Consider the following 13,252-nt stretch of genomic DNA (forward strand, 5'->3'; position numbering starts at 1 on the left):
GCTAGGATTTAAACTAAGGAAAGAACAACACAAAAGACGCAGGGTTTATACTGGTTCGGGCCACCGTTGTGGTGTAACACCCTACTCCAGTGTGTGGTGTGGTGGATTGCCTCTTGGGCTGATGATGATGAACAATACAAGGAAGAACAGCCTCGCGAGGGTCTGTTCTTGGCTGGGGCGATGAACTGCTGGGAGGAGCTCAGTCACCCTTCTCTCTCTCTACCTGATCTTCTCTATCCGTCGATCCCTCTCTTTTCTTCCCAAAAAAACCCCCCAGCTCTCTTTGCTCTGTGGGTGGCTGGTCCTATTTATAGAGGCCCTGGTCCTCTTCCCAAATATCGAGCGGGAAGGGAGCCAACAATGGCGGGCTAATTTGAAGGGGAACAGCTAGTACTAGCTACCCTGACAAAAGTAGTCTTCGCCTGCACAAAGCTCTGGTGATGACGCCGTCTTGGGCTCCACGGTGACCTCCGTCTCGTAGTCCTCCTGGTCTTGGTCTCGTTGCACCGAAATGGCAACCTTTGCCTAACGCCTCGGTACTCCGCGGCTGCACTTGCCCCCTTTGCACGAAAGAGGAAGGGAGGACACTGCGCGGTCTGGCGCCCGCCTGGCGCCCTCGGTCATCATGGCTTGCGTCACGGGCACCTCGTGAGGTACCCCGCCTTGATCTCTCCGCCTCCTCGTGAGCCAGCCTGACGAGGCCGCGCCTGAGGAAGCTCCGCGTCGTCCACCCCGCGAGGCTTGGCTCCTCGCGAGGGTCTTGGGTTGTGTTGGTGAATATGGGCCGTGCTGGGCCCCCCTTTGAGCCACGCCACAGGCCGCAGGCAGGCAAGTCTGGGGACCCCCGTTCCCAGAACACCGACACGGGCACCTCGTGAGGTACCCCGCCTTGATCTCTCCGCCTCCTCGCGAGCCAGCCTGATGAGGCCGTGCCTCAGGAAGCTCCGTGTCGTCCGCCCCGCGAGGCTTGGCCCCTCGCGAGGGTCTTGGGTCTGTGTTGATGAAGATGGGCCGCGCTGGGCCACCTTTTGAGCCACGCCGCAGGCCGCAGGCAGGCAAGTCTGGGGACCCCCGTTCCCAGAACACCGACAAGTACCAGACCAAAGCATTAGCACTTAGTGAATACATGAACTCCTCAAACTACGGTCATCACCGGGAAGTGTCCTGTCTATTGTCACTCTGGGGTTGCCGGATCATAACATGTAGTAGGTGACTATAACTTGCAAGATAGGATCAAGAACACAAATATTTTCATGAAAACATAATAGGTTCAGGTCTGAAATCATGGCACTCGGGCCCTAGTGACAAGCATTAGTGATGAGTACATCAATACCATTGTTACACCCATAACCCCTACTGCTACATATACTGGACCAATTACTAGAGCTCACGCACGCCAATTAAATTATCAGGTACTTTCGTTTCTTGGTAATGATTCTAATGTTCATGAGAAATGATGCTGCTTAAATTGGATACATTTTTTTGCTTACAAATGAAGGGCCTGGCATGGATAAGAGGGATGAACACTGGAGCAAGACCAAGCATGGAGATGATGGCATGCGCAAGGGGAATAAGAACGGAGTTGCAAGTGATGATTTCAGGACTTTGAAGCCACCATAAGGAGTGAATGAAGCCTTGGAAGAAATATACAAGATGCCACTTCATAAATTTCATCCAGAGGCTATTCTAGGTCCTGCATCACCTTATTATTGGGCCAGGCCCATGTAATTTTCAAATACTTAAGTATAGGCTGTTTTTAGAGTCCGTATGTGTGGGGAAACAAGATTTAGGGTTGGTTTCGAACCCCTCCTCCAAGGGCCATGAAATTCACCCCTCTTCCTCCATATATATAGCCCTTAGGACGTCGTTTAGACTTTGGGTTTTGTTTAGATTAAAAGTTCACCATATCTGCAACTTCGCGTACTTCGTTTGTGTTCAACGACCAGACAAAGGCGTCACAGAACCCCACCTTCATTAATAAAGCTTTCCTCTTATATTCACAATATCCATATTGCAATTCTCAGTTTCTTGCTTGTTCTTCGTTTGCTCGCAGGAATTAGACCCTTGTGGTCAGGTTGATCGTGCTCCATCATGGTCAATAACCCCTCGAAAGTTGGTTTAGCGATTGCCAAGGCGCGACGTCTCGCACGTTCGTAGTCAGATCGTCAAGGTCGACTCCCATAAAAAATGATAGCCACCATCTCATTGAAACATCGGGACACCTTCGCCTCTATCAAGTGGTATCAAATATCCAGGTTGCTCGGTGAGATTTTACCATTTTTCGTAGTTTTGACCGAGTCTGTTCTTCATACCTACAGTCCACGAAAAGCCAAAAAAATTAGGGTTAGTTCATCATATCCGAACCAATCTTAGCCTTTTCATAATCTTTTTAGGGTTTTGCTTTGTTGAGTTTGCGGTTGCATCGTCGTGTCTAGTTGCTGGTCTTAGCATCTAGTCCTTTAGAGTTTCGAGTTCTGTCACAGTTTGTCACGCCGCTGCCGCGCCATCTTCATCGCTGCTACCATATACCACAACCGCTGCCATATGCCACCACCGCTACCATATACCACCACCACTGCCATATCCCACCAACGCTGCCATATCCCACCAACGCTGCCATATCCCACCAACGCTGCCATATACCACCACTGCTGCCATATCATACCACCACCGCTGCCATATCCCACCACCGCTGCCATATACCACCACCGCTGCCATATCCTACCACCATATGTCCACCACCAATCCGAGTTCTTTTCATGTTAGATTTGTTTTCGAGATCCATCTATTTTCCAATTCGTGTTTCCTTGCCTGAGTAGGTTTCGAAAAAAAGAGTCTGGAGACCCGCGGGCAGTTTTTAGGCCAAAATTTCGGCAACCGAGAATATTGTTTCCCTATCCCATTTCTAGGCTTTTCTAAGTCTTTTGAGACACTCGCCATCATAGTGATATTTTGTCGCACTTTTTCGTCGTCGCTGCCTTGATTTCCAAAAAACAATTAGTCAAAAAAATCCCGTGCCTATCCTGTCAATTTGACTTGGGAAGAGTTTTGAGACACTCGCCATTATAATGATTTTTTGCAAAAAAAGAGCGCAAAAAACGATTTTTTTCCAGAGTGGGATTTTCCCTTGTTTCTGTGCCGTGCCATGATTTTGTTAGTGTTCTAGGCTCGCGTCTCTAGTACACTCTAGCCTAGGACTAGCACAGTACCGTCGTTGAGCATTTATTCAACTTTGCATCTCTGAATTGATTATTACTGACCCTTTTTGCTACCATATTGTAAGCCTTTCCAGCTCCACATACATCTACGTCGTGCGTTTGACTCTCCCTGGTAATCACTCTATCCATGCTTTGAGAGTTTTGACTACAACGGTTGCCAATCACCACCCGCCGCTTGGTAAGAACTGGTAAGAAGTTGAGATCTGCTTGATGGATTTGTGACACACTGCCACTTTCTAGTAGTCTGTAGGATCATATTCTTGTGTGTTTCTATTGCTGCTAACCATGGCAGGACCACAAGCCGACGAGATTGATTGGGAGAACATGACGAAGAATGAGCTTCATGATATTTCAGCAGACGTTGAGTCAACAGGTGGAAGACGTCATGGCCACCTTCGAAAAGGCACTGAGAGGATTGATGACATTGAGAAGACAATTGACACCAAGTTGGACGCCAAGTTCGATGAAGTACTTGAGCGTCTTCCACAACCACCACTCACTGCACCTATCACACCTATACATCATCAACAACAACAACATTGCCTTCCAAATCAAGTGGGACGAACACTGTGCGTTCCCCTTGAGCCTGGTCAAACTTCTGGTGCCGTTATACCTACTGTTGATGCTTCTGTAGCTCCTGCTGCTACTGCAGAGGTGGATGACCATTACGAGGATGAGGTTGATCAAAATCAGAACTACGTGCAACCACCAGCACCACCACCACCAGGTCGTCCTCATGCATATCATCGCAACAGTAGGGCTGCACCACCACCTGAGGTACGAGATCATGCCCATCTTCCTAAACTAAAATTGAATATTCCACCGTTTGAGGGTAGATATGTTCCTGATATATATCTTACTTGGGAGTTAGAAACTGAACAACATTTTACATGTTTACAATATCCTGAGGAGAGACGTGTTCCTGCTGCTGTTTGTGCTTTCACTAGTTCTGCATGTGTTTGATGGTCTGAACATTGTAGATTATATCCTATTCCAGCTACTTGGTCTGCTTTGAAAACTGCTATGCATACTCGCTGGGTTCCACCATATTATCAACGTGAATTACTTCAAAAATTGCAGCGTTTAAGACAAGGAAAAAATTCTGTAGAATAATATTATCAGGAATTACAAACTGGCATGATTAGATGTGGTATTGTTGAGGATAATGAAGCTATGCTTGCATGTTTTATTGGTGGATTAAATAAAGAGATTCATACCATTCTAGAGTATAAGGAATATAATAATATCACTTGTTTACTCCATCTTGCTTGCAAAGCTAAACGTGAAGTGCATGATCCACAGGCATTGGCGCGAACTAACTTTTCTGCTGGTCAACCTTCATCATGGACACCACGTGCATCCTCTACTTTCACATGTTTTGCTACACCGGCACCTCCGTCAGCTGCCACCTCCAACCGTGATACAAGAAAGCAGGCACTACTACTACTATCTGCCAAGAGCACACCTTCTGGGCCTGCACAAAGCTCTTCTTCATCCATGGCATCAACATGGCAAACACATGATATTATTTGTCGTCGTTGCAAGGGTGGAGGTCATTATGCGAGAGAATGCCCATCTAAGCGTGTGATGATTGTTACTGAGGATGGTGGATATGAGTCCGCTAGTGACTATGATGAGGAGACTTTGGCTCTTATTACAAGTGGAGAACATGGTGGAGATGATTTTGATCATGAGATGCAATACATGGCTCCCGAAGACGCTGACATGTATGAATGTTTAGTTGCTAAACGTGTTTTGAGTGTGCAGGTCACACAAGCTGAGCAAAATGAGAGGCATAATTTGTTCCATACAACGGGAGTTGTGAAGGAACGTTCTATTCGCGTCATCATAGATGGAGGGAGATGCAACAACTTGGCTAGCATGGAGATTGTGGAGAAGCTATCCCTCACCACAAGACCACATCCACATCCTTACTACATCCAATGGGTCAACAACAACGGCAAGGTTAAGATAACACGTACTGTTCGTGTGCATTTTAGTATCTCTACATATGCTGATTATATTGATTGTGATGTGGTACCTATGCAAGCATATTCCTTATTACTTGGAAGTCCATGGCAATTTGATAAAAATTATGTACACCATGGTAGAAACAATCAGTATACTCTTGTTCATAAGGATAAACATATTACTTTGCTTCCTATGACTCCTAATTTCATTTTGAAAGACGATATTACTAGGGCTAATAAAACAAAATAGGAGAAAAATAAGAGTGAAAATCAGATTGTGGCAAAAGAATTTGAGCAACAAATGAAGCCTAATAATAAATCATCTACTGTTGATTCTGAAATTAAATTGAAAAGTGCATGTTTACTTGCCACCAAATCTGATATTGATGATCTAGATTTTGGCAAATCTGTTTGCTATGATTTTATGTGCAAAGAGGCATTATTTTTTTTCGAGGATGTACCTTCCTCTTTGTCTCCTGCAGTGACTAACATCTTGCAGGAGTTCGCTGACATCTTTCCACAAGACATACCACCGAGATTACCACCTATTCGAGGGATTGAGCATCAGATTGCCTTAATTCCCGGTGCTTCACTGCCAAATCGTGCACCATACCGTACCAATCTAGAGGAGACGAAGGAGATTATGCGTCAAGTACAGGAGCTTATGTGTGTTGATTGTAGAGGCATTAATAATATTACTATTCATTATCGTCATCCTATTCCTAGGCTAGATGACATGCTTGATGAATTGAGTGGCTCTACAATATTCTCCAAAGTTGATTTGCGTAGTGGATATGTAACGCCCTGGACACACCCGTCGGTGGTCGTTACTCCTGGCGGGATCTAGACTGGCCCCACACATCAATACTAGTCTTTTTTGTGCACTTTGTTCTCACTCATGCGCACCCGGGAGCAACTTCCCGGTCGGTCACCCATCCTGAAATTACTCCAAGCTAATCACGCTTAACTTTGGAGTTCTATTCGAATGGGCTTCCGGAAAAGAAGGAATTCGTTATTGATATGAGTACTCTATCATCCCTATTAAGTCAGGCTATCACATACACCCCCACTCAGAGGAACCGACGTCCTCGTCGAGCCACTTGAACGTTCCCTCTTGGCACATACGTATGTGCATCCAGTCCGGTACATGTGCCATGTCGTGTGCCACGACGGGTCACAAACATCATGAACAACATGACCGCGCACCTGTCTGTAAATTCGTATGAAATTGGGAGATGAATGGAAAACAACATTTAAAAGTAAGTTTGGATTGTATGAGTGGTTAGCCATGCCTTTTGGGTTAACTAATACACCTAGTACTTTCATGAGATTAACGAACAAAGTTTTACGTGCTTTCATTGGACGATTTGTGGTAGTCTATTTTGATGATATACTGATTTGTAGCAGATCTTTGGAGGAACATTTGGAACATTTACGTGCTGTTTTTATTGCTCTACGTGTGCAGGTTTGTTTGGTAACCTTGGTAAGTGCACCTTTTGCACCGACCGAGTATCTTTTCTTGGCTATGTTGTTACTCCACATGGAATTGAAGTTGATAAAGCCAATATTGAAGCTATTGAGAGTTGGCCGCAGCCCAAAACAGTCACACAAGTGAGGAGTTTTCTTGGCCTTGCTGGATTATATAGGCGTTTTGTGAGAGATTTCATCACCATTGCTGCATCTCTCAATGAGCTTACAAAGAAGGATGTGCCTTTTGTTTGGGGTACCGCATAGAAAGAAGCCTTCACAGTATTGAAAGATAAGTTGACACATGCTCCTTTACTCCAACTTTCTGATTTTTATAAGACTTTTGAGCTTGAATGTGATGCTAGTGGAATTGGATTAGGAGGTGTGTTATTACAAGATGGCAAACCTGTTGCATACTTTTCTGAAAAAATGAGTGGGCCTAGTCTGAATTATTCTACTTATGATAAAGAATTATATGCTCTTGTTTGGACTTTAGAAACATGGCAACATTATTTATTTCCCAAAGAATTTGTTATACATTCTGATCATGAATCTTTGAAACATATTAAAAGTCAAGCTAAACTAAATCGTGGACATGCTAAATGGGTTGAATTCATTGAGACTTTCCCTTATGTCATTAAACACAAGAAGGGTAAAGAAAATGTTATTGCTGATGCATTGTCTCGTTGCTATACTATGCTTTCACTACTTGACTTCAAAATATTTGTTTTGGAGACCATCAATGATCAATATGTGCATGATGCTGATTTTAAAGATGTAATGCAGAATTGTAAAGAAGGAATAACATGGAACAAGTTCGTCGTTAATGATGGATTTGTGTTCCGTGCTAACAAGCTATGCATTCTAGCTAGCTCTGTTCATGTTTTGTTGTTGCAGGAGGCGCACGGAGGAGGATTAATGGGACACTTTCGCTTGAAGAAGACGGAGGGCGTACTTGCTACACATTTCTTTTGGCCAAAGATGAGGCGGGATGTTGAGAGTTTTGTTGCTCGCTGCACTACATGTCAAAAAGCTAAGTGACGACTCAATCCTCATGGTTTATATATGCCTTTGCCTGTATCTAGTGTTCCTTGGGAGGATATATCTATGGACTTTGTTTTAGGTTTACCCCGAACAAAGAATGGGAGGGATAGCATATTTGTTGTCGTGGATAGATTCTCAAAAATGGCACACTTTATACCATGTCATAAAAGCGATGATGCTGTTAATGTTGCTGATTTGTTCTTTCATGAAATTATTCGCTTACATGGTGTGCCAAATACTATTGTTTCAAATCATGACACTAAATTTTTCGGTGTTCTAGGAATGGGGGTCCCCAGACTTGCCTGCCTGCGGCCCACGGCATGGCTTTGCTAGCAGGCCTGTACGACCCATCTTCATCAACAAGGCAATCAAGACCCTCACGAGGGGCCAAGCCTCGCGAGGCGGACGATGCAAGACCTCCTCAGGAGCGGCCTCGCCAGGCAGGCTCGCGAGGGGCGGAGAGTTCAAGGCCAGGCAAACCTTGCGAGGTTCTCTTGACGTGAGCCATGACAATAGAGACCAGGCGGGCGCCAGCGCGGTCAGCGTCCTTGTTTCCTCTTTGGTGCTAAGGGGGCAAGCGCAGGCGTGGAGTACCGAGGCATCAAGCAAACGTTTCCATATCGGTGCAACGAGACCAAGACTAGCAGGATGGCAAGACGGAGGTCAGCATGGAGCCCAAGGCGGCGTCACCACTAGATCCTTTTGCAGGCGAAGACCACTTTTGTCAGGATAAGCTGTACTAGCTGTCCCCTTTCAAATTGGCCGTTGTTGGCTCCCTTCCCGCTCAATATTTGGGGAGAGGAATAGGGCCTCTATATATAGGATTAGCTACCACAGTAGGAGGCAAGAAGTAGTCGGGGAGAGATTCAGTTCATCCTCACACCCACCAAGCACAAGAACACCTCAACCTCAGGAGGCTGTTCTTCCCCTTGTACTGTTCATCATCAACCTGAGAGGCAATCCACCACCACCACACTGGAGTAGGGTATTACAACACGACGGTGGCCCGAACTAGTATAAATCTTGTGTCCTATGTGTTGCGAGTTCGTCGAGTTAGTTCGTAAGATCTCAGCTGAGTTAGGACGTGGATCGGTAGGGGGGAAATCTTCACGCGCACCTCAGTGTTTGAGCCTTAAGGGTTTTGCCGGAACCCGTGATCCGACATTTGGCGCACTAGGTAGGGGTGCACCGAAGTTTCCCTTCGGTCTCTCCGTGTCACACCGCTTCATCGTCTCCAAGGCGTACTCATGTCGCGCCCGCGCCGAGCGCTGGGCTGCCCTCGCCACCCGCGTTGCTCAGACGGCCCCTGTGGGCGGGCCACCCCGTCGCTCTCCGTCGCCTGCCACCAATGCCGCCACCGGCCCGGCAGGGAACGAGCAACAAGCATCCTCGATGCACCCTTCGGTGAGACAAGACGGCCGCACCGCCACTCCATCACGGACTCCCGCTGGTTCATCGTCTCATGCTCGTCATGTTCCCACGGACGCACGGGCCACGCTCCTCATGGCGCACGAGCTCCTGCGCTACGGCCCAGTCGACGACCTCTACGAGGACTGGCTTGACTGCATCGCCGATCTTGTCCATGCCGCAGGGGGATCCCCTGTGCCGTCCCACTCTCTGCCTCGCCCTCCGCCAGCCACGGGAGACGCAGCACACGAAGCACCTCCGCCACCTCTGCACCAAGACGACGCCCTAGCGCTAAGGCACGCAGCTCCATGGCGCGACCTACCACGTCCGGCGCCCGCGTGTGAAGAAAGAAGCTGTCAAGAAGTCCTTTGACCGCAAGTGAACGCTCCGCCACTCCTCGCACCGCTGCGCCAGGATCGTTTGCTGCGGCAAGGCCCCGCACCGCTTGCCATAGCGGCGCAAGGGCGCCAAAACCAAGTTCCACCTCCAATGCGGGCCCCGGCGACCACGACCGACTGCCGCGCCTTCACCCCCGAGCTGCGTAGCGTCGCCTGACTGGGAAAGTATAAGCCAGATCTACCTCCTCGCTACGACGGCACCCCTGACCCCGCGGAGTTCCTGCAGCTCTACGAGCTGAGCATTGAGGCAGCCAACGGCGACGAGAAAGTCATGGCAAACTGGTTTCCCATGGCTCTCAAGGATGGCCCACGCTCATAGCTCTTGAACCTTGCCCCCAGGCTCGATTTCCTCCTGGGACGAGATGTGCAGCCGCTTCATCGCCAACTTCCAGGGAACTCGTGACCACCCCCCGGTCGCGGGTTACGTGTGCCGAATCAAGCAACAACCAGGAGAGACCCTGCAGAAGTACATCCAGCGCTTCAACAGTGCGCGAATCAAGATCCCCAAGGTGACCGACGAGGCCATCATCTCAGCATTCTCCGACGGCGTCCGCAACGTCAAGATGAAGGAGGAGCTCGCCATCCATGAGGAGCTGTGCACGACCTTGGAGCTGTTCAACATCGCAACCAAGTGTGCAAGAGCTGAGGAGGGGAGCCTCTCCCTCCTTGAGCTCCCTGCTGCGGACCTAGAGGAGAGGAAGACCAAGGCCAAGGATGTGAAGCGCAAGGGAGCAGCCGTGCTCGTGGCGGAACTAGACACCAAGCGCGGCAGAGACCAGACCGAGTCATCCAAGAGCAGCCGACCGTTCTGCGCCTTCCATAACCTGCATACCCACAACACCAATGACTGTCAAGAGCTCAGAGCCATTCGAGAAGGACACTTCGGTCGACGCCCCGAGCGCAGCGATCGGGGCTACGACCGAGGAGGAGGACATGGTGGCGGATGCTGGGATGACCATGGCCTGCACCAGGAGTGGCACGACCGGCCTCTTGAGGACCACTGGCAAGATCAACCTCGCGAGGGCGCCTGTAGGGACCAGCCTCGTGAGGATCATCCTCAGGGAAACGCTGGCCTTCCTCCATTACTGCCACCACCTAGAAGAAATGACAACCACCATCAATATGAGGGGGCTGGGGGCTTCCAGGAGCCGCGCGCTATCGCCTGCATCTTGGGCGGAGCTCAAGCCCCAGCCTCGCAGCGTATCTTCAAACAGTTTGCTCACGAAGTGAATGCATATCTCCCCAAGCTCGAGGCCACACACCCGCTCAGATGGTCCAGGTGCCCCATCACATTTAGTTCGGCAGATCAGCTCAAGTGCACAGCTACTGCAGGCGTCCTCCCAATGCTTTGTTCACCAGTCATCAGCAATGTGCAAGTTACCAAGACTCTCATCGACGGCGGCGCAGGGCTCAACGTCCTATCCGTCGACACGTTCGACAGCTTCCAAGTGCCATACAACCAGCTTCAGCCTACCAAGCCTTTCTCAGGAGTGACCGACGGCTCTACTACCCCGATCGGGCAGGCCCGCCTCCCCATTACCTTCAGAGAACGCAACAACTACCGCACCAAACTCATCGACTTCGACGTCGCCTACATCCGCCCGCCATACAACGCCATCCTCGGGTACCCAGTGAAGGAAATATGCCCTAGAGGCAATAATAAAGTTATTATTTATTTCCTTATATCATGATAAATGTTTATTATTCATGCTAGAATTGTATTTACCGGAAACATAATACTTGTGTGAATACATAGACAAACAGAGCGTCACTAGTATGCCTCTACTTGACTAGCTCGTCGATCAAAGATGGTTATGTTTCCTAACCATAGACATATGTTGTTATTTGATTAACGAGATCACATCATTAGGAGAATGATGTGATTGACTTGACCCATTCCGTTAGCTTAGCACTTGATCGTTTAGTTTGTTCTTATTACTTTCTTCATGACTTATACATGTTCCTATGACTATGAGATTATGCAACCCCCGTTTACCAGAGGAACACTTTGTGTGCCACCAAACGTCACAATGCAACTGAGTGATTATAAAGGTGCTCTACAGGTGTCTCCGAAGGTACTTGTTGGGTTGGCGTATTTCGAGATTAGGATTTGTCACTCCGATTGTCGGAGAGGTATCTCTGGGCCCACTCGGTAATGCACATCACTATAAGCCTTGCAAGCATTGCAACTAATGAGTTAGTTGCGGGATGATGTATTACAGAATGAGTAAAGAGACTTCCCGGTAACGAGATTGAACTAGGTATTGAGATATCGATGATCGAATCTCGGGCAAGTAACATACCGATGACTAAGGGAACAACGTATGTTGTTATGCGGTCTGACCGATAAAGATCTTCGTAGAATATGTAGGAGCCAATATGGGCATCCAGGTCCCGCTATTGGTTATTGACCAGAGAGGTGTCTCGGTCATGTCTACATAGTTCTTGAACCCGTAGGGTCCGCACGCTTAACGTTCGTTGACGATATAGTACTATGAGTTATGTATGTTGGTGACCGAATGTTGTTCGGAGTTCCGGATAAGATCACAGACATGACGAGGAACTCCAGAATGGTCCGGAGATAAATATTGATATATGGGATACTAGTGTTTGGACTCCGGAAGGGTTCCAGAATTCACCGGAAGGGGTTCCAGATGTTTCCCGAAATGTTTGGGTACGAGAACACTTTATTTGGGCCAAAGGGGAAAGCCCACAAGGTTTTTGGAAAGCGCAAAAGGAAGTTTTGCGGAGTCCAGGGGCCAGACGCCGGAAACCCTAGCGTCTGGCCCTGGAGTCCGAGAAGGACTCTTGCCTTTCAGGTGAAACCGACTTTGTGGAGGCTTTTACTCCAAGTTTCGACCCCAAGGCTCAACATATAAATTGAGGGGTAGGTCTAGCACCAAGGACACATCAAGAAACACCAAGCCGTGTGCCGGCAACCCCGTCCCCTCTAGTTTATCCTCCGTCATAGTTTTCGTAGTGCTTAGGCGAAGCCCTGCAGAGATTGTTCTTCACCAACACCATCACCACGCCGTCGTGCTGTCGGAAGTCATCTACTACTTCGCCCCTCTTGCTGGATCGAGAAGGCGAGGACGTCAGCGAGCCGAATGTGTGCAGAACTCGGAGGTGCCGTGCTTTCGGTACTTGGATCAGTCGGATCATGAAGACGTACAACTACGTCAACCGCGTTCATATAACGCTTCCGCGAACGGTCTACGAGGGTACATAGACAACACTCTCCCCTCTCGTTGCTATGCATCACCATGATCCTACGTGTGCGTTGGATTTTTTTTGAAATTACTACGTTCCCCTACAGTGGCATCCGAGCCAGGTTTTATGCGTAGATGTCATATGACGAGTAGAACACAAGTGAGTTGTGGGCAATACAAGTCATACTGCTTACCAGCATGTCATACTTTGGTTCGGCGGTATTGTTGGATGAAGCGTCCCGGACCTACATTACGCGTACGCTTACGTGAGACTGGTTCTATCGACGTGCTTTGTAAACAGGTGGCTGGCGGGTGTCAGTTTCTCCAACTTTAGTTGAACCGAGTGTGGCTACGCCCGGTCCTTGAGAAGGTTAAAACAACACTAACTTGACGAACTATCGTTGTGGTTTTGATGCGTAGGTAAGAACGGTTCTTGCTCAGCCCGTAGCAGCCACGTAAAACTTGCAACAACAAAGTAGAGGACGTCTAACTTGTTTTTGCAGGGCATGTTGTGATGTGATATGGTCAAGTCATGATGC

The sequence above is a fragment of the Triticum urartu genome, chromosome 6 (genome assembly GCF_003073215.2).
Source record: "Triticum urartu cultivar G1812 chromosome 6, Tu2.1, whole genome shotgun sequence".
In the NCBI taxonomy this organism is placed as follows: domain Eukaryota; kingdom Viridiplantae; phylum Streptophyta; class Magnoliopsida; order Poales; family Poaceae; genus Triticum; species Triticum urartu.